The sequence below is a fragment of the Gorilla gorilla genome, chromosome 4, assembly GCF_029281585.2.
Source record: "Gorilla gorilla gorilla isolate KB3781 chromosome 4, NHGRI_mGorGor1-v2.1_pri, whole genome shotgun sequence".
Classification (NCBI taxonomy): Eukaryota; Metazoa; Chordata; class Mammalia; order Primates; family Hominidae; genus Gorilla; species Gorilla gorilla.
In genome coordinates, this window is record NC_073228.2 from 49,044,425 (window position 1) to 49,068,141 (window position 23,717).

Sequence of the window (23,717 nt, forward strand, 5' to 3'; positions counted from 1 at the left end):
CCCCGTACCCGAGGGGACGAGGGGCCCATGCCCAGTCAGGGAAGCCGAAGGCCTGGAGGGGCTTCCGGGAGCAGGGGCTGGAGTTCCTCTGCCAGGCAGGAGGCTGGCACCAGACACCCGGCAGAGGGAGGCGGCGAGGGCCCAGCAAGGATTCTCCCCAGCCCCTGTGCCTGCGTCTCCTGCGGCTTCTGTGCGCGGACCGTGTCCTGTGCTGTGTAGGGAAAGCTGCCTCTCTGCTCGGGACGTGGATTCCTTTCCCCTCCTCCTCGCCTGGCTACCTCTGACGCAGGTCGTCAGGACTCCGCTTGGGTGTCACCCGTCCAGGAAGCCTCCCTTAGTCAAGGGCCCTCGGCACCCGCCCCGTATGTGACTAGCAGCCCTCCTGTGTATTTCATCGCGCCCCCGTTGTTTATATCAGCTATTCCACTCACCACCCTTCTGGGCAACCCTTTATCTCCCGCTCTGAGATCCCATCGCTGAGGGCTGGGACCCCTCCTCAGTGCTTATCCCTGTTTCCCCGCGCGAGTCTGGCGCCTGGCGTGTGGAAGGCGCTCAGTAAACGTTTGTGGAGCGAAGAAACGACGCAAAGGTGATGAGCACGACAGACCGTGATGAGCACGACGCAGTTAGGAGGCTGTTGGCCCGGCGCGGGGGAAAAGGGGGAAGGTCGGGCTCGGGGTGGCAGGACCCCAGAGGGCAGGGGTGACTGCCAGGGTGCTCTTGGGGCAAGGTGGGCGTCAAGGCCCCCAGCAAGGTTGGGATAAAGTTTCTCTCCGAGGCACAGACTGCCGCCTGCGGGCTCAGCATTTACCTCTCCCTTCCTCCTTCCTAACGCAACGTCAGCGGAGGGCTGAGGGCTTTACTGCGCATTACCTGGAAAACTTATTTCACTCCACGGCCCTAAGAGGTGGGCCTTATTATTAGCCACGGCCAGGGTTAGGGTGAGGCCACCGCTCCAGGGCAGAATTTCAGGGGGCGCCCACCCCCCCCCCCGCCCTAAATCATTCAGCAATCAACATAAATTATAGTTCAACGCAATATATCTTATCTTGTGGGCCGCAAGCCACCCAGGTGCCCAGGCAAGAGCCTGAAGGCACAAGCTGTTCCAGTATAGTAAAGAAAATAATTAGAATAAGAAAAGTTTTACTAGAGATAGGAAACGGATAGGATTATATCTGACTATTATTAATCATTAGTTTGTAGCATTACTCTTTGTTCTATTACCATAATAATCTCTGTTCTGTTATGATTACCTCGGGGGAAACCAGGCCACACAGAGTTAGGAGCTGAAGGGCCACAGTGAGAGGTGACCAGAAGACAAGAGCGTGAGCCCTCATTCACGCCCAGAGAAGGGCCGCTGGAGGGCTCCTTGGCCTAGCGGTAATGCCAGTGCCTGGGAAGGCCCTGGTTACTTAGCAGGCCTTGGTCTAGCGGTGGCCCCAGTGCCTGGGAAGGCACCCGTTACTTAGCAGACCGAGAAAGGGAATCTCCCTCTCTCCAGGGGAGACAGAGAACGCTCTGCTCCACCACCTCTTGTGGGAGGTCTGACATTAGCCAGGCCGGCCCGCAGTCATCCGGAGGCTTCAACGTCTCCCTGTGATGCTGTGCTTCAGTGGTCACGCTCCTTGTTCACTTTCATGTTCCGCCTGTACACCTGGCTCCTCCTTTTAAGTCCTTAGAAGACAGCAGTAGCAGAATTAGTAGAAGTACCACAGTCTTCGATCTTTCTGATAAGTGCATGGAAGAAACGCTGACGTTTGCTGTCCTCCCTCTCCACCTCGGCTACCACAAAGGGAAAGGCCCCCTGTCCAGTGGACACGTGACTCGCGTGACCTATCGATCATTGGAGATGACTGGCACTCCTTACCCTGCCCCCTTGCCTTGACTACAATAAATAGCAGCGCCTCCAGGCATTCGGGGCCACTACCTGTCTGCCTCCACGCTTTGGTGGCAGTGGTCCCCCGGGCCCAGCTGTCTTTCTTCCTATCTCTTTGTCTTCTGTCTTTATCTCTACGATCTCTCGTCTCCGCGCACACACACGAAGAGAAAACCCACAGACCCGGTAGGGGTGGACCCTACATTATCTCAGCTACAAGGTAATCAAGATATTCATGTGGACTACTGAGTCTTTCGGTGCCCCCTTGCTGTTTTATTTTTGTCCTGCGGCCGAGTGTTTCCCTCACTTCACGCCAACCCAATCTCCGCCGCCCTGTCTTGTCATCCCCATTCTACAGCCCAGCACGGTGTAGTATGGCAGCCGCTAGCCACAGGTATCTAGGGAGCCCTGGAAATGTGGTCAGTTCTAATGGAGCTGTGCTATACACATGAGATTTTGATGGCAGTGGGAGTAAAATTCTCCCAATTTTTTTCTTTTTTTTTTTTTTTCAGACGGAGGTTCCGCTCTTGTTACCCAGCCTGGAGTCCAATGGCGCGATCTAGGCTCTCTGCAACCTCCGCCTCCCGGGTTCAAGCGATTCCCCTGCCTCAGCCTCCCGAGCAGCTGGGACTACGGGCATGTGCCACCACGCCCGGCTAAGTTTGTATTTTTAGTACAGACGGGGTTTCTCCATGTTGGTCAGGCTGGTCTCCAACTCCCGACCTCCGGTGATCTGCCCAGCTGCCGCCTCCCAAAGTGTTGCTTGCGATTACAGGCTTGAGCCACCGCTCACCCAGGCTTTTTTTCTTTTTTCTTTTTTTTTTTTTTTTGAGAGACAAACTCTTGCTCTGTCGCCCAGGCTGGAGTGCAGTGGCGCGATGTCGGCTCACTGCAGCCTCTACCTCCCGGGTTCCAGCGATTCTCCTGCCTCGGCCTCCTGGGTAGCTGGGATTACAGGCGTAGGCCACCACGCCCGGCTAATTTTTGTATTTTTAGGGGGTTTCGCCATGTCGGCCAGGCTGGTCTGGAGCTCCTGACCTCAGGCGATCCGCCCGCCTCGGCCTCCCAAAGCGCTGCGATTACAGGCGTAAGCCACCGCGCCGGGCTCTTTCATCCTGTCTTTATTTTCTGAGATAGAGTCTCGCTCGGACGCTCAGGTTGGACTGCAATGGCGTGATCTCGGCTCGCTGAAACTTCCGCCTCCCGGGTTCAAGCGATTCTCCTGTCTCAGCCTCCCGAGTAGCTGGGATTATTGACGCGCAGCACCACGCCCGGCTAATTTTTGTGGTTTTTGTATCTTCTGTCTTCTGCTCTTTAGTACCGCATAGAGCCGCAGAAGACTAGTGAGTCGAACAAACAGCCCCTCTTGCAGCAGTTGTTGATCACGGGGCTGCCCCCGGTACTCATCCTGTGTCTCTCGTCCAAATCCCCGCTCCTCCTCAGCTATCACCTCTGCCGATGCTGGTGGTTTCCCTGGGTACCGGGAACCAAACTCTCATTCCCCAGGGGCCTAAGCCCCCCGTGGCCAGGCCCTTCTCAAGTCAGGGTTCCTGCACATTCACAGTTACGGGTGGCCCTGGGAGTAACACCTGGCACCCAAACAGATCACCAGAGTCCACACATAGTCCACCTGCCCTCCCTGCGTAAGATCAGCTCTCCCTCCTCCCGACGATAGATCAGGGTCAATGATCCCTGCCAAGATGGCGACTGCTCCAGCCTGCTGGTCCAACCTGTCCAGCCACAGCTGTTGCTCGAAGGCTTCAAGTTCAATGGGACCCTCTCCCGCTTTCTACAAACTGGTTCCTTTATTTTTATGTTTATTTATTTGGGACGGGGTCTGGCTCTGTCACCCAGGCTGGAGTGCAGTGGTGCAATCACTGCTCACTGCAGCATCCACCTCCCAGCGTCCACCCATCCTCCTGGCCTCAGCCTCTGGAACAGCTGGGGTACAGATACGCCCCAGCCCGAACAGGTTTTCACTAGGTTGCCTGGGCTCTTTCTTTCTTTGTCTGTGTTGGTTGGTTGGTTGGTTTTTGTTTGTTTGTTTCGAGACGGGGCTCCGGCTCTGCCGCCGGGGCTGCAGGGCAATGGCGCGATCTCACCTCACTGCGGCCTTCTGGGCTCAAGCGATCCTCCCACTGTGCCCGGCCTGAAGACAGCCTTTAGAGAAAGAAGCAGGGGGAGTTCTTCCGAGGACAGACAAGATTTCTGGAGTTTGGAAAGGGTGAGAGACTGGGTCAGCGAAAGGAACATTCCGATCTTTATGTTGGGATGCAACGTATAGATACAGGGATGAGACCCAAAAGAGCCGGCAGAGATTTGTCATCGTGGTCGCAAGGCAACTGCCGGTGGCTGATCCCGTAAAGGATACACATACCTAGAGCGGAGCCTAAAGATGCATCAAGCATGACGGGTGGAGCCACGATGCTTGGACTCGAGCTCTGCTCCTGTGCGTTCCGTGATAAATGGCTTATACTACCTGCACCTCAGTTTTTCCCGGGCAAAAAAGGAAGCTTGCTGCCGGTGCGTTGGCACCTGCCTTGAAGTGCCAGCTACTCAGCGGGCTGAAGAGGAAGAAGTGCCTACTAGGAAGACACGTGGACACGTATGTTTACTGCAGCACTATTTACAATAGCAAAGACTTGGAACCAACTCGAATGCCCATGAATGATAGGCTGGATAAAGAAAGTGTGGCACGTATACACCATGGAATTACTAGGCAGCCATAAAAAAGGATGAGTTCATGTCCTCTGCGGGAACGTGGATGAAGCTGGAAGGCCTCATTCTCAGCAAACTCACACAGAAAGCGAAAACCAAACACCGCATGTTCTCGCTCCTAAGTGGGAGTTGAACAGTGAGAACACATGGGACACAGGGAGGGGAACATCACACGCCGGGCCCTGACGGGGCGTGGGGGGCAAGGGGAGAGAGAGCATTAGGCCAAATAGCCAACGCACGCGGGGCTTCAAACCTAGACGACTGGTGGCTAGGTGCAGCAAAGCACCGTGGCACACGTGTACCTATGTTCCAAACCTGCACGTCCTGCACATGTACCCCAGAACTTGGGAGGGGGTGGGGGAAACCAAAAGAGCCGGGGAGAGGCGGGGCGGGAGAGAGAGAGAGAGAGAGACAGAGAGACAGAGAGACAGAGAGACAGAGAGAGAGAGAGAGAGAGAGAGAGATAGACAGACAGACAGACAGAGACAGACAGACAGACAGACAGATAGAGAGATAGAGAGAGGAGAAGGAAGTTCAATTCCGGGTGGATCCCATTCCTTTTAAAGGTCGCCACCCACTCGACTGCCAAGCCGAGATCCTAAGGACCTCCCCAAAGGAGTAGGTCGTGGCCTTCCCGAAGCGCAGTAGTCACGGTGGAAACGGAAGCGTGCCGCATAAGCCTACCGTCTACCGCCCGCAGATCAGGAACCTCGCGGTACTTCAGGGAAACAGTTAAGTCGAGCCGGCGCGTCACAGGCACTCGGCGTGCAAGCCGCCCCGCAGGTGCTACCGTCTCTTACCTCCCTCTACTTTTAGGAGACGCGTTGTATCCCCGGAGGGGGTGCACCGTTCCTGGAGGTACTGCAATACCAGGTCGATGCGTGGAGTGGACGGAGCAAGCTCCTATTCCATCTCCCTGCTCCAAAAATCCATTTAATATATTGTCCTCGGATAGAGGACGTGTCAGATATTAAACTGATAAGAACAGATACTACACTTGATCTTAGCCAAAAGGCCGAGAAGCGATGCGGTCGCCTTCGCGCCCGCCGTCACCGTCCCACTCTCATCCACATTCAAGTCGCGGTGAGAGCCCCAGCCTCGCTCCTTGCCCCATTCCCTCTGTCTCGTCCACAGCGCTATTGACGCCCTTACACTCTCGGGCTGATTTCTCATTCTCCGCCTTTGAAAAGGGAAATCTTACACCCGTGCTTCTTCCGGCGTTCCCGGGCTTTCATTTCGAATTTGCATGCCCCGCCCTTTCACAGAGGGCGTGGCCTCCGCCGTTGACTCCGCCCCCGGGGCCGCCTCTGCCTGGGGGAGCCGGGGCTCCGCTGGGGGCGACTTCCTTGTTCGTACGGAGCCAGCGGAAAGACAGAACCGGAAGGGACTGGGGGCGAAGGCGACGGGGGTCTGTGGAAGAGACCTGTCGGCGGAGAGCGGTCCACGTTTTCCTGGAGAAAGACGAGGCCCCAGGGCAGGAGCGCGGGCTGCGCTGGGCCTTTACTTCGCCGCCCGCGGGCGGGGAGACCGGCCCCGTACCCGAGGGGACGAGGGGCCCATGCCCAGTCAGGGAAGCCGAAGGCCTGGAGGGGCTTCCGGGAGCAGGGGCTGGAGTTCCTCTGCCAGGCAGGAGGCTGGCACCAGACACCCGGCAGAGGGAGGCGGCGAGGGCCCAGCAAGGATTCTCCCCAGCCCCTGTGCCTGCGTCTCCTGCGGCTTCTGTGCGCGGACCGTGTCCTGTGCTGTGTAGGGAAAGCTGCCTCTCTGCTCGGGACGTGGATTCCTTTCCCCTCCTCCTCGCCTGGCTACCTCTGACGCAGGTCGTCAGGACTCCGCTTGGGTGTCACCCGTCCAGGAAGCCTCCCTTAGTCAAGGGCCCTCGGCACCCGCCCCGTATGTGACTAGCAGCCCTCCTGTGTATTTCATCGCGCCCCCGTTGTTTATATCAGCTATTCCACTCACCACCCTTCTGGGCAACCCTTTATCTCCCGCTCTGAGATCCCATCGCTGAGGGCTGGGACCCCTCCTCAGTGCTTATCCCTGTTTCCCCGCGCGAGTCTGGCGCCTGGCGTGTGGAAGGCGCTCAGTAAACGTTTGTGGAGCGAAGAAACGACGCAAAGGTGATGAGCACGACAGACCGTGATGAGCACGACGCAGTTAGGAGGCTGTTGGCCCGGCGCGGGGGAAAAGGGGGAAGGTCGGGCTCGGGGTGGCAGGACCCCAGAGGGCAGGGGTGACTGCCGGGGTGCTCTTGGGGCAAGGTGGGCGTCAAGGCCCCCAGCAAGGTTGGGATAAAGTTTCTCTCCGAGGCACAGACTGCCGCCTGCGGGCTCAGCATTTACCTCTCCCTTCCTCCTTCCTAACGCAACGTCAGCGGAGGGCTGAGGGCTTTACTGCGCATTACCTGGAAAACTTATTTCACTCCACGGCCCTAAGAGGTGGGCCTTATTATTAGCCACGGCCAGGGTTAGGGTGAGGCCACCGCTCCAGGGCAGAATTTCAGGGGGCGCCCACCCCCCCCCCCGCCCTAAATCATTCAGCAATCAACATAAATTATAGTTCAACGCAATATATCTTATCTTGTGGGCCGCAAGCCACCCAGGTGCCCAGGCAAGAGCCTGAAGGCACAAGCTGTTCCAGTATAGTAAAGAAAATAATTAGAATAAGAAAAGTTTTACTAGAGATAGGAAACGGATAGGATTATATCTGACTATTATTAATCATTAGTTTGTAGCATTACTCTTTGTTCTATTACCATAATAATCTCTGTTCTATTATGATTACCTCGGGGGAAACCAGGCCACACAGAGTTAGGAGCTGAAGGGCCACAGTGAGAGGTGACCAGAAGACAAGAGCGTGAGCCCTCATTCACGCCCAGAGAAGGGCCGCTGGAGGGCTCCTTGGCCTAGCGGTAATGCCAGTGCCTGGGAAGGCCCTGGTTACTTAGCAGGCCTTGGTCTAGCGGTGGCCCCAGTGCCTGGGAAGGCACCCGTTACTTAGCAGACCGAGAAAGGGAATCTCCCTCTCTCCAGGGGAGACAGAGAACGCTCTGCTCCACCACCTCTTGTGGGAGGTCTGACATTAGCCAGGCCGGCCCGCAGTCATCCGGAGGCTTCAACGTCTCCCTGTGATGCTGTGCTTCAGTGGTCACGCTCCTTGTTCACTTTCATGTTCCGCCTGTACCCCTGGCTCCCCCTTTTAAGTCCTTAGAAGACAGCAGTAGCAGAATTAGTAGAAGTACCACAGTCTTCGATCTTTCTGATAAGTGCATGGAAGAAACGCTGACGTTTGCTGTCCTCCCTCTCCACCTCGGCTACCACAAAGGGAAAGGCCCCCTGTCCAGTGGACACGTGACTCGCGTGACCTATCGATCATTGGAGATGACTGGCACTCCTTACCCTGCCCCCTTGCCTTGACTACAATAAATAGCAGCGCCTCCAGGCATTCGGGGCCACTACCTGTCTGCCTCCACGCTTTGGTGGCAGTGGTCCCCCGGGCCCAGCTGTCTTTCTTCCTATCTCTTTGTCTTCTGTCTTTATCTCTACGATCTCTCGTCTCCACGCACACACACGAAGAGAAAACCCACAGACCCGGTAGGGGTGGACCCTACATTATCTCAGCTACAAGGTAATCAAGATATTCATGTGGACTACTGAGTCTTTCGGTGCCCCCTTGCTGTTTTATTTTTGTCCTGCGGCCGAGTGTTTCCCTCACTTCACGCCAACCCAATCTCCGCCGCCCTGTCTTGTCATCCCCATTCTACAGCCCAGCACGGTGTAGTATGGCAGCCGCTAGCCACAGGTATCTAGGGAGCCCTGGAAATGTGGTCAGTTCTAATGGAGCTGTGCTATACACATGAGATTTTGATGGCAGTGGGAGTAAAATTCTCCCAATTTTTTTCTTTTTTTTTTTTTTTTCAGACGGAGGTTCCGCTCTTGTTACCCAGCCTGGAGTCCAATGGCGCGATCTAGGCTCTCTGCAACCTCCGCCTCCCGGGTTCAAGCGATTCCCCTGCCTCAGCCTCCCGAGCAGCTGGGACTACGGGCATGTGCCACCACGCCCGGCTAAGTTTGTATTTTTAGTACAGACGGGGTTTCTCCATGTTGGTCAGGCTGGTCTCCAACTCCCGACCTCCGGTGATCTGCCCAGCTGCCGCCTCCCAAAGTGTTGCTTGCGATTACAGGCTTGAGCCACCGCTCACCCAGGCTTTTTTTCTTTTTTCTTTTTTTTTTGTTTTGAGAGACAAACTCTTGCTCTGTCGCCCAGGCTGGAGTGCAGTGGCGCGATGTCGGCTCACTGCAGCCTCTACCTCCCGGGTTCCAGCGATTCTCCTGCCTCGGCCTCCTGGGTAGCTGGGATTACAGGCGTAGGCCACCACGCCCGGCTAATTTTTGTATTTTTAGGGGGTTTCGCCATGTCGGCCAGGCTGGTCTGGAGCTCCTGACCTCAGGCGATCCGCCCGCCTCGGCCTCCCAAAGCGCTGCGATTACAGGCGTAAGCCACCGCGCCGGGCTCTTTCATCCTGTCTTTATTTTCTGAGATAGAGTCTCGCTCGGACGCTCAGGTTGGACTGCAATGGCGTGATCTCGGCTCGCTGAAACTTCCGCCTCCCGGGTTCAAGCGATTCTCCTGTCTCAGCCTCCCGAGTAGCTGGGATTATTGACGCGCAGCACCACGCCCGGCTAATTTTTGTGGTTTTTGTATCTTCTGTCTTCTGCTCTTTAGTACCGCATAGAGCCGCAGAAGACTAGTGAGTCGAACAAACAGCCCCTCTTGCAGCAGTTGTTGATCACGGGGCTGCCCCCGGTACTCATCCTGTGTCTCTCGTCCAAATCCCCGCTCCTCCTCAGCTATCACCTCTGCCGATGCTGGTGGTTTCCCTGGGTACCGGGAACCAAACTCTCATTCCCCAGGGGCCTAAGCCCCCCGTGGCCAGGCCCTTCTCAAGTCAGGGTTCCTGCACATTCACAGTTACGGGTGGCCCTGGGAGTAACACCTGGCACCCAAACAGATCACCAGAGTCCACACATAGTCCACCTGCCCTCCCTGCGTAAGATCAGCTCTCCCTCCTCCCGACGATAGATCAGGGTCAATGATCCCTGCCAAGATGGCGACTGCTCCAGCCTGCTGGTCCAACCTGTCCAGCCACAGCTGTTGCTCGAAGGCTTCAAGTTCAATGGGACCCTCTCCCGCTTTCTACAAACTGGTTCCTTTATTTTTATGTTTATTTATTTGGGACGGGGTCTGGCTCTGTCACCCAGGCTGGAGTGCAGTGGTGCAATCACTGCTCACTGCAGCATCCACCTCCCAGCGTCCACCCATCCTCCTGGCCTCAGCCTCTGGAACAGCTGGGGTACAGATACGCCCCAGCCCGAACAGGTTTTCACTAGGTTGCCTGGGCTCTTTCTTTCTTTGTCTGTGTTGGTTGGTTGGTTGGTTTTTGTTTGTTTGTTTCGAGACGGGGCTCCGGCTCTGCCGCCGGGGCTGCAGGGCAATGGCGCGATCTCACCTCACTGCGGCCTTCTGGGCTCAAGCGATCCTCCCACTGTGCCCGGCCTGAAGACAGCCTTTAGAGAAAGAAGCAGGGGGAGTTCTTCCGAGGACAGACAAGATTTCTGGAGTTTGGAAAGGGTGAGAGACTGGGTCAGCGAAAGGAACATTCCGATCTTTATGTTGGGATGCAACGTATAGATACAGGGATGAGACCCAAAAGAGCCGGCAGAGATTTGTCATCGTGGTCGCAAGGCAACTGCCGGTGGCTGATCCCGTAAAGGATACACATACCTAGAGCGGAGCCTAAAGATGCATCAAGCATGACGGGTGGAGCCACGATGCTTGGACTCGAGCTCTGCTCCTGTGCGTTCCGTGATAAATGGCTTATACTACCTGCACCTCAGTTTTTCCCGGGCAAAAAAGGAAGCTTGCTGCCGGTGCGTTGGCACCTGCCTTGAAGTGCCAGCTACTCAGCGGGCTGAAGAGGAAGAAGTGCCTACTAGGAAGACACGTGGACACGTATGTTTACTGCAGCACTATTTACAATAGCAAAGACTTGGAACCAACTCGAATGCCCATGAATGATAGGCTGGATAAAGAAAGTGTGGCACGTATACACCATGGAATTACTAGGCAGCCATAAAAAAGGATGAGTTCATGTCCTCTGCGGGAACGTGGATGAAGCTGGAAGGCCTCATTCTCAGCAAACTCACACAGAAAGCGAAAACCAAACACCGCATGTTCTCGCTCCTAAGTGGGAGTTGAACAGTGAGAACACATGGGACACAGGGAGGGGAACATCACACGCCGGGCCCTGACGGGGCGTGGGGGGCAAGGGGAGAGAGAGCATTAGGCCAAATAGCCAACGCACGCGGGGCTTCAAACCTAGACGACTGGTGGCTAGGTGCAGCAAAGCACCGTGGCACACGTGTACCTATGTTCCAAACCTGCACGTCCTGCACATGTACCCCAGAACTTGGGAGGGGGCGGGAGAGAGAGAGAGAGAGAGACAGAGAGACAGAGAGACAGAGAGAGAGAGAGAGAGAGAGAGATAGACAGACAGACAGACAGACAGAGACAGACAGACAGACAGATAGAGAGATAGAGAGAGGAGAAGGAAGTTCAATTCCGGGTGGATCCCATTCCTTTTAAAGGTCGCCACCCACTCGACTGCCAAGCCGAGATCCTAAGGACCTCCCCAAAGGAGTAGGTCGTGGCCTTCCCGAAGCGCAGTAGTCACGGTGGAAACGGAAGCGTGCCGCATAAGCCTACCGTCTACCGCCCGCAGATCAGGAACCTCGCGGTACTTCAGGGAAACAGTTAAGTCGAGCCGGCGCGTCACAGGCACTCGGCGTGCAAGCCGCCCCGCAGGTGCTACCGTCTCTTACCTCCCTCTACTTTTAGGAGACGCGTTGTATCCCCGGAGGGGGTGCACCGTTCCTGGAGGTACTGCAATACCAGGTCGATGCGTGGAGTGGACGGAGCAAGCTCCTATTCCATCTCCCTGCTCCAAAAATCCATTTAATATATTGTCCTCGGATAGAGGACGTATCAGATATTAAACTGATAAGAACAGATACTACACTTGATCTTAGCCAAAAGGCCGAGAAGCGATGCGGTCGCCTTCGCGCCCGCCGTCACCGTCCCACTCTCATCCACATTCAAGTCGCGGTGAGAGCCCCAGCCTCGCTCCTTGCCCCATTCCCTCTGTCTCGTCCACAGCGCTATTGACGCCCTTACACTCTCGGGCTGATTTCTCATTCTCCGCCTTTGAAAAGGGAAATCTTACACCCGTGCTTCTTCCGGCGTTCCCGGGCTTTCATTTCGAATTTGCATGCCCCGCCCTTTCACAGAGGGCGTGGCCTCCGCCGTTGACTCCGCCCCCGGGGCCGCCTCTGCCTGGGGGAGCCGGGGCTCCGCTGGGGGCGACTTCCTTATTCGTACGGAGCCAGCGGAAAGACAGAACCGGAAGGGACTGGGGGCGAAGGCGACGGGGGTCTGTGGAAGAGACCTGTCGGCGGAGAGCGGTCCACGTTTTCCTGGAGAAAGACGAGGCCCCAGGGCAGGAGCGCGGGCTGCGCTGGGCCTTTACTTCGCCGCCCGCGGGCGGGGAGACCGGCCCCGTACCCGAGGGGACGAGGGGCCCATGCCCAGTCAGGGAAGCCGAAGGCCTGGAGGGGCTTCCGGGAGCAGGGGCTGGAGTTCCTCTGCCAGGCAGGAGGCTGGCACCAGACACCCGGCAGAGGGAGGCGGCGAGGGCCCAGCAAGGATTCTCCCCAGCCCCTGTGCCTGCGTCTCCTGCGGCTTCTGTGCGCGGACCGTGTCCTGTGCTGTGTAGGGAAAGCTGCCTCTCTGCTCGGGACGTGGATTCCTTTCCCCTCCTCCTCGCCTGGCTACCTCTGACGCAGGTCGTCAGGACTCCGCTTGGGTGTCACCCGTCCAGGAAGCCTCCCTTAGTCAAGGGCCCTCGGCACCCGCCCCGTATGTGACTAGCAGCCCTCCTGTGTATTTCATCGCGCCCCCGTTGTTTATATCAGCTATTCCACTCACCACCCTTCTGGGCAACCCTTTATCTCCCGCTCTGAGATCCCATCGCTGAGGGCTGGGACCCCTCCTCAGTGCTTATCCCTGTTTCCCCGCGCGAGTCTGGCGCCTGGCGTGTGGAAGGCGCTCAGTAAACGTTTGTGGAGCGAAGAAACGACGCAAAGGTGATGAGCACGACAGACCGTGATGAGCACGACGCAGTTAGGAGGCTGTTGGCCCGGCGCGGGGGAAAAGGGGGAAGGTCGGGCTCGGGGTGGCAGGACCCCAGAGGGCAGGGGTGACTGCCGGGGTGCTCTTGGGGCAAGGTGGGCGTCAAGGCCCCCAGCAAGGTTGGGATAAAGTTTCTCTCCGAGGCACAGACTGCCGCCTGCGGGCTCAGCATTTACCTCTCCCTTCCTCCTTCCTAACGCAACGTCAGCGGAGGGCTGAGGGCTTTACTGCGCATTACCTGGAAAACTTATTTCACTCCACGGCCCTAAGAGGTGGGCCTTATTATTAGCCACGGCCAGGGTTAGGGTGAGGCCACCGCTCCAGGGCAGAATTTCAGGGGGCGCCCACCCCCCCCCCCGCCCTAAATCATTCAGCAATCAACATAAATTATAGTTCAACGCAATATATCTTATCTTGTGGGCCGCAAGCCACCCAGGTGCCCAGGCAAGAGCCTGAAGGCACAAGCTGTTCCAGTATAGTAAAGAAAATAATTAGAATAAGAAAAGTTTTACTAGAGATAGGAAACGGATAGGATTATATCTGACTATTATTAATCATTAGTTTGTAGCATTACTCTTTGTTCTATTACCATAATAATCTCTGTTCTATTATGATTACCTTGGGGGAAACCAGGCCACACAGAGTTAGGAGCTGAAGGGCCACAGTGAGAGGTGACCAGAAGACAAGAGCGTGAGCCCTCATTCACGCCCAGAGAAGGGCCGCTGGAGGGCTCCTTGGCCTAGCGGTAATGCCAGTGCCTGGGAAGGCCCTGGTTACTTAGCAGGCCTTGGTCTAGCGGTGGCCCCAGTGCCTGGGAAGGCACCCGTTACTTAGCAGACCGAGAAAGGGAATCTCCCTCTCTCCAGGGGAGACAGAGAACGCTCTGCTCCACCACCTCTTGTGGGAGGTCTGACATTAGCCAGGCCGGCCCGCAGTCATCCGGAGGCTTCAACGTCTCCCTGTGATGCTGTGCTTCAGTGGTCACGCTCCTTGTTCACTTTCATGTTCCGCCTGTACCCCTGGCTCCCCCTTTTAAGTCCTTAGAAGACAGCAGTAGCAGAATTAGTAGAAGTACCACAGTCTTCGATCTTTCTGATAAGTGCATGGAAGAAACGCTGACGTTTGCTGTCCTCCCTCTCCACCTCGGCTACCACAAAGGGAAAGGCCCCCTGTCCAGTGGACACGTGACTCGCGTGACCTATCGATCATTGGAGATGACTGGCACTCCTTACCCTGCCCCCTTGCCTTGACTACAATAAATAGCAGCGCCTCCAGGCATTCGGGGCCACTACCTGTCTGCCTCCACGCTTTGGTGGCAGTGGTCCCCCGGGCCCAGCTGTCTTTCTTCCTATCTCTTTGTCTTCTGTCTTTATCTCTACGATCTCTCGTCTCCGCGCACACACACGAAGAGAAAACCCACAGACCCGGTAGGGGTGGACCCTACATTATCTCAGCTACAAGGTAATCAAGATATTCATGTGGACTACTGAGTCTTTCGGTGCCCCCTTGCTGTTTTATTTTTGTCCTGCGGCCGAGTGTTTCCCTCACTTCACGCCAACCCAATCTCCGCCGCCCTGTCTTGTCATCCCCATTCTACAGCCCAGCACGGTGTAGTATGGCAGCCGCTAGCCACAGGTATCTAGGGAGCCCTGGAAATGTGGTCAGTTCTAATGGAGCTGTGCTATACACATGAGATTTTGATGGCAGTGGGAGTAAAATTCTCCCAATTTTTTTCTTTTTTTTTTTTTTTTCAGACGGAGGTTCCGCTCTTGTTACCCAGCCTGGAGTCCAATGGCGCGATCTAGGCTCTCTGCAACCTCCGCCTCCCGGGTTCAAGCGATTCCCCTGCCTCAGCCTCCCGAGCAGCTGGGACTACGGGCATGTGCCACCACGCCCGGCTAAGTTTGTATTTTTAGTACAGACGGGGTTTCTCCATGTTGGTCAGGCTGGTCTCCAACTCCCGACCTCCGGTGATCTGCCCAGCTGCCGCCTCCCAAAGTGTTGCTTGCGATTACAGGCTTGAGCCACCGCTCACCCAGGCTTTTTTTCTTTTTTCTTTTTTTTTTTTTTTGAGAGACAAACTCTTGCTCTGTCGCCCAGGCTGGAGTGCAGTGGCGCGATGTCGGCTCACTGCAGCCTCTACCTCCCGGGTTCCAGCGATTCTCCTGCCTCGGCCTCCTGGGTAGCTGGGATTACAGGCGTAGGCCACCACGCCCGGCTAATTTTTGTATTTTTAGGGGGTTTCGTCATGTCGGCCAGGCTGGTCTGGAGCTCCTGACCTCAGGCGATCCGCCCGCCTCGGCCTCCCAAAGCGCTGCGATTACAGGCGTAAGCCACCGCGCCGGGCTCTTTCATCCTGTCTTTATTTTCTGAGATAGAGTCTCGCTCGGACGCTCAGGTTGGACTGCAATGGCGTGATCTCGGCTCGCTGAAACTTCCGCCTCCCGGGTTCAAGCGATTCTCCTGTCTCAGCCTCCCGAGTAGCTGGGATTATTGACGCGCAGCACCACGCCCGGCTAATTTTTGTGGTTTTTGTATCTTCTGTCTTCTGCTCTTTAGTACCGCATAGAGCCGCAGAAGACTAGTGAGTCGAACAAACAGCCCCTCTTGCAGCAGTTGTTGATCACGGGGCTGCCCCCGGTACTCATCCTGTGTCTCTCGTCCAAATCCCCGCTCCTCCTCAGCTATCACCTCTGCCGATGCTGGTGGTTTCCCTGGGTACCGGGAACCAAACTCTCATTCCCCAGGGGCCTAAGCCCCCCGTGGCCAGGCCCTTCTCAAGTCAGGGTTCCTGCACATTCACAGTTACGGGTGGCCCTGGGAGTAACACCTGGCACCCAAACAGATCACCAGAGTCCACACATAGTCCACCTGCCCTCCCTGCGTAAGATCAGCTCTCCCTCCTCCCGACGATAGATCAGGGTCAATGATCCCTGCCAAGATGGCGACTGCTCCAGCCTGCTGGTCCAACCTGTCCAGCCACAGCTGTTGCTCGAAGGCTTCAAGTTCAATGGGACCCTCTCCCGCTTTCTACAAACTGGTTCCTTTATTTTTATGTTTATTTATTTGGGACGGGGTCTGGCTCTGTCACCCAGGCTGGAGTGCAGTGGTGCAATCACTGCTCACTGCAGCATCCACCTCCCAGCGTCCACCCATCCTCCTGGCCTCAGCCTCTGGAACAGCTGGGGTACAGATACGCCCCAGCCCGAACAGGTTTTCACTAGGTTGCCTGGGCTCTTTCTTTCTTTGTCTGTGTTGGTTGGTTGGTTGGTTTTTGTTTGTTTGTTTCGAGACGGGGCTCCGGCTCTGCCGCCGGGGCTGCAGGGCAATGGCGCGATCTCACCTCACTGCGGCCTTCTGGGCTCAAGCGATCCTCCCACTGTGCCCGGCCTGAAGACAGCCTTTAGAGAAAGAAGCAGGGGGAGTTCTTCCGAGGACAGACAAGATTTCTGGAGTTTGGAAAGGGTGAGAGACTGGGTCAGCGAAAGGAACATTCCGATCTTTATGTTGGGATGCAACGTATAGATACAGGGATGAGACCCAAAAGAGCCGGCAGAGATTTGTCATCGTGGTCGCAAGGCAACTGCCGGTGGCTGATCCCGTAAAGGATACACATACCTAGAGCGGAGCCTAAAGATGCATCAAGCATGACGGGTGGAGCCACGATGCTTGGACTCGAGCTCTGCTCCTGTGCGTTCCGTGATAAATGGCTTATACTACCTGCACCTCAGTTTTTCCCGGGCAAAAAAGGAAGCTTGCTGCCGGTGCGTTGGCACCTGCCTTGAAGTGCCAGCTACTCAGCGGGCTGAAGAGGAAGAAGTGCCTACTAGGAAGACACGTGGACACGTATGTTTACTGCAGCACTATTTACAATAGCAAAGACTTGGAACCAACTCGAATGCCCATGAATGATAGGCTGGATAAAGAAAGTGTGGCACGTATACACCATGGAATTACTAGGCAGCCATAAAAAAGGATGAGTTCATGTCCTCTGCGGGAACGTGGATGAAGCTGGAAGGCCTCATTCTCAGCAAACTCACACAGAAAGCGAAAACCAAACACCGCATGTTCTCGCTCCTAAGTGGGAGTTGAACAGTGAGAACACATGGGACACAGGGAGGGGAACATCACACGCCGGGCCCTGACGGGGCGTGGGGGGCAAGGGGAGAGAGAGCATTAGGCCAAATAGCCAACGCACGCGGGGCTTCAAACCTAGACGACTGGTGGCTAGGTGCAGCAAAGCACCGTGGCACACGTGTACCTATGTTCCAAACCTGCACGTCCTGCACATGTACCCCAGAACTTGGGAGGGGGCGGGAGAGAGAGAGAGAGAGAGACAGAGAGACAGAGAGACAGAGAGAGAGAGAGAGAGAGAGAGAGATAGACAGACAGACAGACAGACAGAGACAGACAGACAGACAGACAGATAGAGAGATAGAGAGAGGAGAAGGAAGTTCAATTCCGGGTGGATCCCATTCCTTTTAAAGGTCGCCACCCACTCGACTGCCAAGCCGAGATCCTAAGGACCTCCCCAAAGGAGTAGGTCGTGGCCTTCCCGAAGCGCAGTAGTCACGGTGGAAACGGAAGCGTGCCGCATAAGCCTACCGTCTACCGCCCGCAGATCAGGAACCTCGCGGTACTTCAGGGAAACAGTTAAGTCGAGCCGGCGCGTCACAGGCACTCGGCGTGCAAGCCGCCCCGCAGGTGCTACCGTCTCTTACCTCCCTCTACTTTTAGGAGACGCGTTGTATCCCCGGAGGGGGTGCACCGTTCCTGGAGGTACTGCAATACCAGGTCGATGCGTGGAGTGGACGGAGCAAGCTCCTATTCCATCTCCCTGCTCCAAAAATCCATTTAATATATTGTCCTCGGATAGAGGACGTATCAGATATTAAACTGATAAGAACAGATACTACACTTGATCTTAGCCAAAAGGCCGAGAAGCGATGCGGTCGCCTTCGCGCCCGCCGTCACCGTCCCACTCTCATCCACATTCAAGTCGCGGTGAGAGCCCCAGCCTCGCTCCTTGCCCCATTCCCTCTGTCTCGTCCACAGCGCTATTGACGCCCTTACACTCTCGGGCTGATTTCTCATTCTCCGCCTTTGAAAAGGGAAATCTTACACCCGTGCTTCTTCCGGCGTTCCCGGGCTTTCATTTCGAATTTGCATGCCCCGCCCTTTCACAGAGGGCGTGGCCTCCGCCGTTGACTCCGCCCCCGGGGCCGCCTCTGCCTGGGGGAGCCGGGGCTCCGCTGGGGGCGACTTCCTTGTTCGTACGGAGCCAGCGGAAAGACAGAACCGGAAGGGACTGGGGGCGAAGGCGACGGGGGTCTGTGGAAGAGACCTGTCGGCGGAGAGCGGTCCACGTTTTCCTGGAGAAAGACGAGGCCCCAGGGCAGGAGCGCGGGCTGCGCTGGGCCTTTACTTCGCCGCCCGCGGGCGGGGAGACCGGCCCCGTACCCGAGGGGACGAGGGGCCCATGCCCAGTCAGGGAAGCCGAAGGCCTGGAGGGGCTTCCGGGAGCAGGGGCTGGAGTTCCTCTGCCAGGCAGGAGGCTGGCACCAGACACCCGGCAGAGGGAGGCGGCGAGGGCCCAGCAAGGATTCTCCCCAGCCCCTGTGCCTGCGTCTCCTGCGGCTTCTGTGCGCGGACCGTGTCCTGTGCTGTGTAGGGAAAGCTGCCTCTCTGCTCGGGACGTGGATTCCTTTCCCCTCCTCCTCGCCTGGCTACCTCTGACGCAGGTCGTCAGGACTCCGCTTGGGTGTCACCCGTCCAGGAAGCCTCCCTTAGTCAAGGGCCCTCGGCACCCGCCCCGTATGTGACTAGCAGCCCTCCTGTGTATTTCATCGCGCCCCCGTTGTTTATATCAGCTATTCCACTCACCACCCTTCTGGGCAACCCTTTATCTCCCGCTCTGAGATCCCATCGCTGAGGGCTGGGACCCCTCCTCAGTGCTTATCCCTGTTTCCCCGCGCGAGTCTGGCGCCTGGCGTGTGGAAGGCGCTCAGTAAACGTTTGTGGAGCGAAGAAACGACGCAAAGGTGATGAGCACGACAGACCGTGATGAGCACGACGCAGTTAGGAGGCTGTTGGCCCGGCGCGGGGGAAAAGGGGGAAGGTCGGGCTCGGGGTGGCAGGACCCCAGAGGGCAGGGGTGACTGCCGGGGTGCTCTTGGGGCAAGGTGGGCGTCAAGGCCCCCAGCAAGGTTGGGATAAAGTTTCTCTCCGAGGCACAGACTGCCGCCTGCGGGCTCAGCATTTACCTCTCCCTTCCTCCTTCCTAACGCAACGTCAGCGGAGGGCTGAGGGCTTTACTGCGCATTACCTGGAAAACTTATTTCACTCCACGGCCCTAAGAGGTGGGCCTTATTATTAGCCACGGCCAGGGTTAGGGTGAGGCCACCGCTCCAGGGCAGAATTTCAGGGGGCGCCCACCCCCCCCCGCCCTAAATCATTCAGCAATCAACATAAATTATAGTTCAACGCAATATATCTTATCTTGTGGGCCGCAAGCCACCCAGGTGCCCAGGCAAGAGCCTGAAGGCACAAGCTGTTCCAGTATAGTAAAGAAAATAATTAGAATAAGAAAAGTTTTACTAGAGATAGGAAACGGATAGGATTATATCTGACTATTATTAATCATTAGTTTGTAGCATTACTCTTTGTTCTATTACCATAATAATCTCTGTTCTATTATGATTACCTTGGGGGAAACCAGGCCACACAGAGTTAGGAGCTGAAGGGCCACAGTGAGAGGTGACCAGAAGACAAGAGCGTGAGCCCTCATTCACGCCCAGAGAAGGGCCGCTGGAGGGCTCCTTGGCCTAGCGGTAATGCCAGTGCCTGGGAAGGCCCTGGTTACTTAGCAGGCCTTGGTCTAGCGGTGGCCCCAGTGCCTGGGAAGGCACCCGTTACTTAGCAGACCGAGAAAGGGAATCTCCCTCTCTCCAGGGGAGACAGAGAACGCTCTGCTCCACCACCTCTTGTGGGAGGTCTGACATTAGCCAGGCCGGCCCGCAGTCATCCGGAGGCTTCAACGTCTCCCTGTGATGCTGTGCTTCAGTGGTCATGCTCCTTGTTCACTTTCATGTTCCGCCTGTACCCCTGGCTCCCCCTTTTAAGTCCTTAGAAGACAGCAGTAGCAGAATTAGTAGAAGTACCACAGTCTTCGATCTTTCTGATAAGTGCATGGAAGAAACGCTGACGTTTGCTGTCCTCCCTCTCCACCTCGGCTACCACAAAGGGAAAGGCCCCCTGTCCAGTGGACACGTGACTCGCGTGACCTATCGATCATTGGAGATGACTGGCACTCCTTACCCTGCCCCCTTGCCTTGACTACAATAAATAGCAGCGCCTCCAGGCATTCGGGGCCACTACCTGTCTGCCTCCACGCTTTGGTGGCAGTGGTCCCCCGGGCCCAGCTGTCTTTCTTCCTATCTCTTTGTCTTCTGTCTTTATCTCTACGATCTCTCGTCTCCGCGCACACACACGAAGAGAAAACCCACAGACCCGGTAGGGGTGGACCCTACATTATCTCAGCTACAAGGTAATCAAGATATTCATGTGGACTACTGAGTCTTTCGGTGCCCCCTTGCTGTTTTATTTTTGTCCTGCGGCCGAGTGTTTCCCTCACTTCACGCCAACCCAATCTCCGCCGCCCTGTCTTGTCATCCCCATTCTACAGCCCAGCACGGTGTAGTATGGCAGCCGCTAGCCACAGGTATCTAGGGAGCCCTGGAAATGTGGTCAGTTCTAATGGAGCTGTGCTATACACATGAGATTTTGATGGCAGTGGGAGTAAAATTCTCCCAATTTTTTTCTTTTTTTTTTTTTTTTCAGACGGAGGTTCCGCTCTTGTTACCCAGCCTGGAGTCCAATGGCGCGATCTAGGCTCTCTGCAACCTCCGCCTCCCGGGTTCAAGCGATTCCCCTGCCTCAGCCTCCCGAGCAGCTGGGACTACGGGCATGTGCCACCACGCCCGGCTAAGTTTGTATTTTTAGTACAGACGGGGTTTCTCCATGTTGGTCAGGCTGGTCTCCAACTCCCGACCTCCGGTGATCTGCCCAGCTGCCGCCTCCCAAAGTGTTGCTTGCGATTACAGGCTTGAGCCACCGCTCACCCAGGCTTTTTTTCTTTTTTTTTTTTTTTTTTTTGAGAGACAAACTCTTGCTCTGTCGCCCAGGCTGGAGTGCAGTGGCGCGATGTCGGCTCACTGCAGCCTCTACCTCCCGGGTTCCAGCGATTCTCCTGCCTCGGCCTCCTGGGTAGCTGGGATTACAGGCGTAGGCCACCACGCCCGGCTAATTTTTGTATTTTTAGGGGGTTTCGCCATGTCGGCCAGGCTGGTCTGGAGCTCCTGACCTCAGGCGATCCGCCCGCCTCGGCCTCCCAAAGCGCTGCGATTACAGGCGTAAGCCACCGCGCCGGGCTCTTTCATCCTGTCTTTATTTTCTGAGATAGAGTCTCGCTCGGACGCTCAGGTTGGACTGCAATGGCGTGATCTCGGCTCGCTGAAACTTCCGCCTCCCGGGTTCAAGCGATTCTCCTGTCTCAGCCTCCCGAGTAGCTGGGATTATTGACGCGCAGCACCACGCCCGGCTAATTTTTGTGGTTTTTGTATCTTCTGTCTTCTGCTCTTTAGTACCGCATAGAGCCGCAGAAGACTAGTGAGTCGAACAAACAGCCCCTCTTGCAGCAGTTGTTGATCACGGGGCTGCCCCCGGTACTCATCCTGTGTCTCTCGTCCAAATCCCCGCTCCTCCTCAGCTATCACCTCTGCCGATGCTGGTGGTTTCCCTGGGTACCGGGAACCAAACTCTCATTCCCCAGGGGCCTAAGCCCCCCGTGGCCAGGCCCTTCTCAAGTCAGGGTTCCTGCACATTCACAGTTACGGGTGGCCCTGGGAGTAACACCTGGCACCCAAACAGATCACCAGAGTCCACACATAGTCCACCTGCCCTCCCTGCGTAAGATCAGCTCTCCCTCCTCCCGACGATAGATCAGGGTCAATGATCCCTGCCAAGATGGCGACTGCTCCAGCCTGCTGGTCCAACCTGTCCAGCCACAGCTGTTGCTCGAAGGCTTCAAGTTCAATGGGACCCTCTCCCGCTTTCTACAAACTGGTTCCTTTATTTTTATGTTTATTTATTTGGGACGGGGTCTGGCTCTGTCACCCAGGCTGGAGTGCAGTGGTGCAATCACTGCTCACTGCAGCATCCACCTCCCAGCGTCCACCCATCCTCCTGGCCTCAGCCTCTGGAACAGCTGGGGTACAGATACGCCCCAGCCCGAACAGGTTTTCACTAGGTTGCCTGGGCTCTTTCTTTCTTTGTCTGTGTTGGTTGGTTGGTTGGTTTTTGTTTGTTTGTTTCGAGACGGGGCTCCGGCTCTGCCGCCGGGGCTGCAGGGCAATGGCGCGATCTCACCTCACTGCGGCCTTCTGGGCTCAAGCGATCCTCCCACTGTGCCCGGCCTGAAGACAGCCTTTAGAGAAAGAAGCAGGGGGAGTTCTTCCGAGGACAGACAAGATTTCTGGAGTTTGGAAAGGGTGAGAGACTGGGTCAGCGAAAGGAACATTCCGATCTTTATGTTGGGATGCAACGTATAGATACAGGGATGAGACCCAAAAGAGCCGGCAGAGATTTGTCATCGTGGTCGCAAGGCAACTGCCGGTGGCTGATCCCGTAAAGGATACACATACCTAGAGCGGAGCCTAAAGATGCATCAAGCATGACGGGTGGAGCCACGATGCTTGGACTCGAGCTCTGCTCCTGTGCGTTCCGTGATAAATGGCTTATACTACCTGCACCTCAGTTTTTCCCGGGCAAAAAAGGAAGCTTGCTGCCGGTGCGTTGGCACCTGCCTTGAAGTGCCAGCTACTCAGCGGGCTGAAGAGGAAGAAGTGCCTACTAGGAAGACACGTGGACACGTATGTTTACTGCAGCACTATTTACAATAGCAAAGACTTGGAACCAACTCGAATGCCCATGAATGATAGGCTGGATAAAGAAAGTGTGGCACGTATACACCATGGAATTACTAGGCAGCCATAAAAAAGGATGAGTTCATGTCCTCTGCGGGAACGTGGATGAAGCTGGAAGGCCTCATTCTCAGCAAACTCACACAGAAAGCGAAAACCAAACACCGCATGTTCTCGCTCCTAAGTGGGAGTTGAACAGTGAGAACACATGGGACACAGGGAGGGGAACATCACACGCCGGGCCCTGACGGGGCGTGGGGGGCAAGGGGAGAGAGAGCATTAGGCCAAATAGCCAACGCACGCGGGGCTTCAAACCTAGACGACTGGTGGCTAGGTGCAGCAAAGCACCGTGGCACACGTGTACCTATGTTCCAAACCTGCACGTCCTGCACATGTACCCCAGAACTTGGGAGGGGGTGGGGGAAACCAAAAGAGCCGGGGAGAGGCGGGGCGGGAGAGAGAGAGAGAGAGAGACAGAGAGACAGAGAGACAGAGAGACAGAGAGAGAGAGAGAGAGAGAGAGATAGACAGACAGACAGACAGAGACAGACAGACAGACAGACAGATAGAGAGATAGAGAGAGGAGAAGGAAGTTCAATTCCGGGTGGATCCCATTCCTTTTAAAGGTCGCCACCCACTCGACTGCCAAGCCGAGATCCTAAGGACCTCCCCAAAGGAGTAGGTCGTGGCCTTCCCGAAGCGCAGTAGTCACGGTGGAAACGGAAGCGTGCCGCATAAGCCTACCGTCTACCGCCCGCAGATCAGGAACCTCGCGGTACTTCAGGGAAACAGTTAAGTCGAGCCGGCGCGTCACAGGCACTCGGCGTGCAAGCCGCCCCGCAGGTGCTACCGTCTCTTACCTCCCTCTACTTTTAGGAGACGCGTTGTATCCCCGG

At 56.2% G+C, this 23,717-nt stretch overlaps 3 non-coding genes across 3 annotated transcripts; all 3 read right to left on the minus strand.

The window, feature by feature from the left end:
• Positions 1-5,430: 5,430 nt before the first annotated feature.
• LOC129534036 (U2 spliceosomal RNA) lies at positions 5,431-5,621 on the minus strand. Its single transcript, XR_008680451.2, has one exon. It is a non-coding gene; the product is annotated as a U2 spliceosomal RNA (small nuclear RNA).
• A 5,890-nt stretch (positions 5,622-11,511) lies between these two features.
• On the minus strand, positions 11,512-11,702 carry LOC129534037 (U2 spliceosomal RNA). Its single transcript, XR_008680452.1, has one exon. It is a non-coding gene; the product is annotated as a U2 spliceosomal RNA (small nuclear RNA).
• A 5,896-nt stretch (positions 11,703-17,598) lies between these two features.
• Positions 17,599-17,789, minus strand: LOC129534038 (U2 spliceosomal RNA). The gene has a single exon (XR_008680453.1). It is a non-coding gene; the product is annotated as a U2 spliceosomal RNA (small nuclear RNA).
• Positions 17,790-23,717: the final 5,928 nt, after the last annotated feature.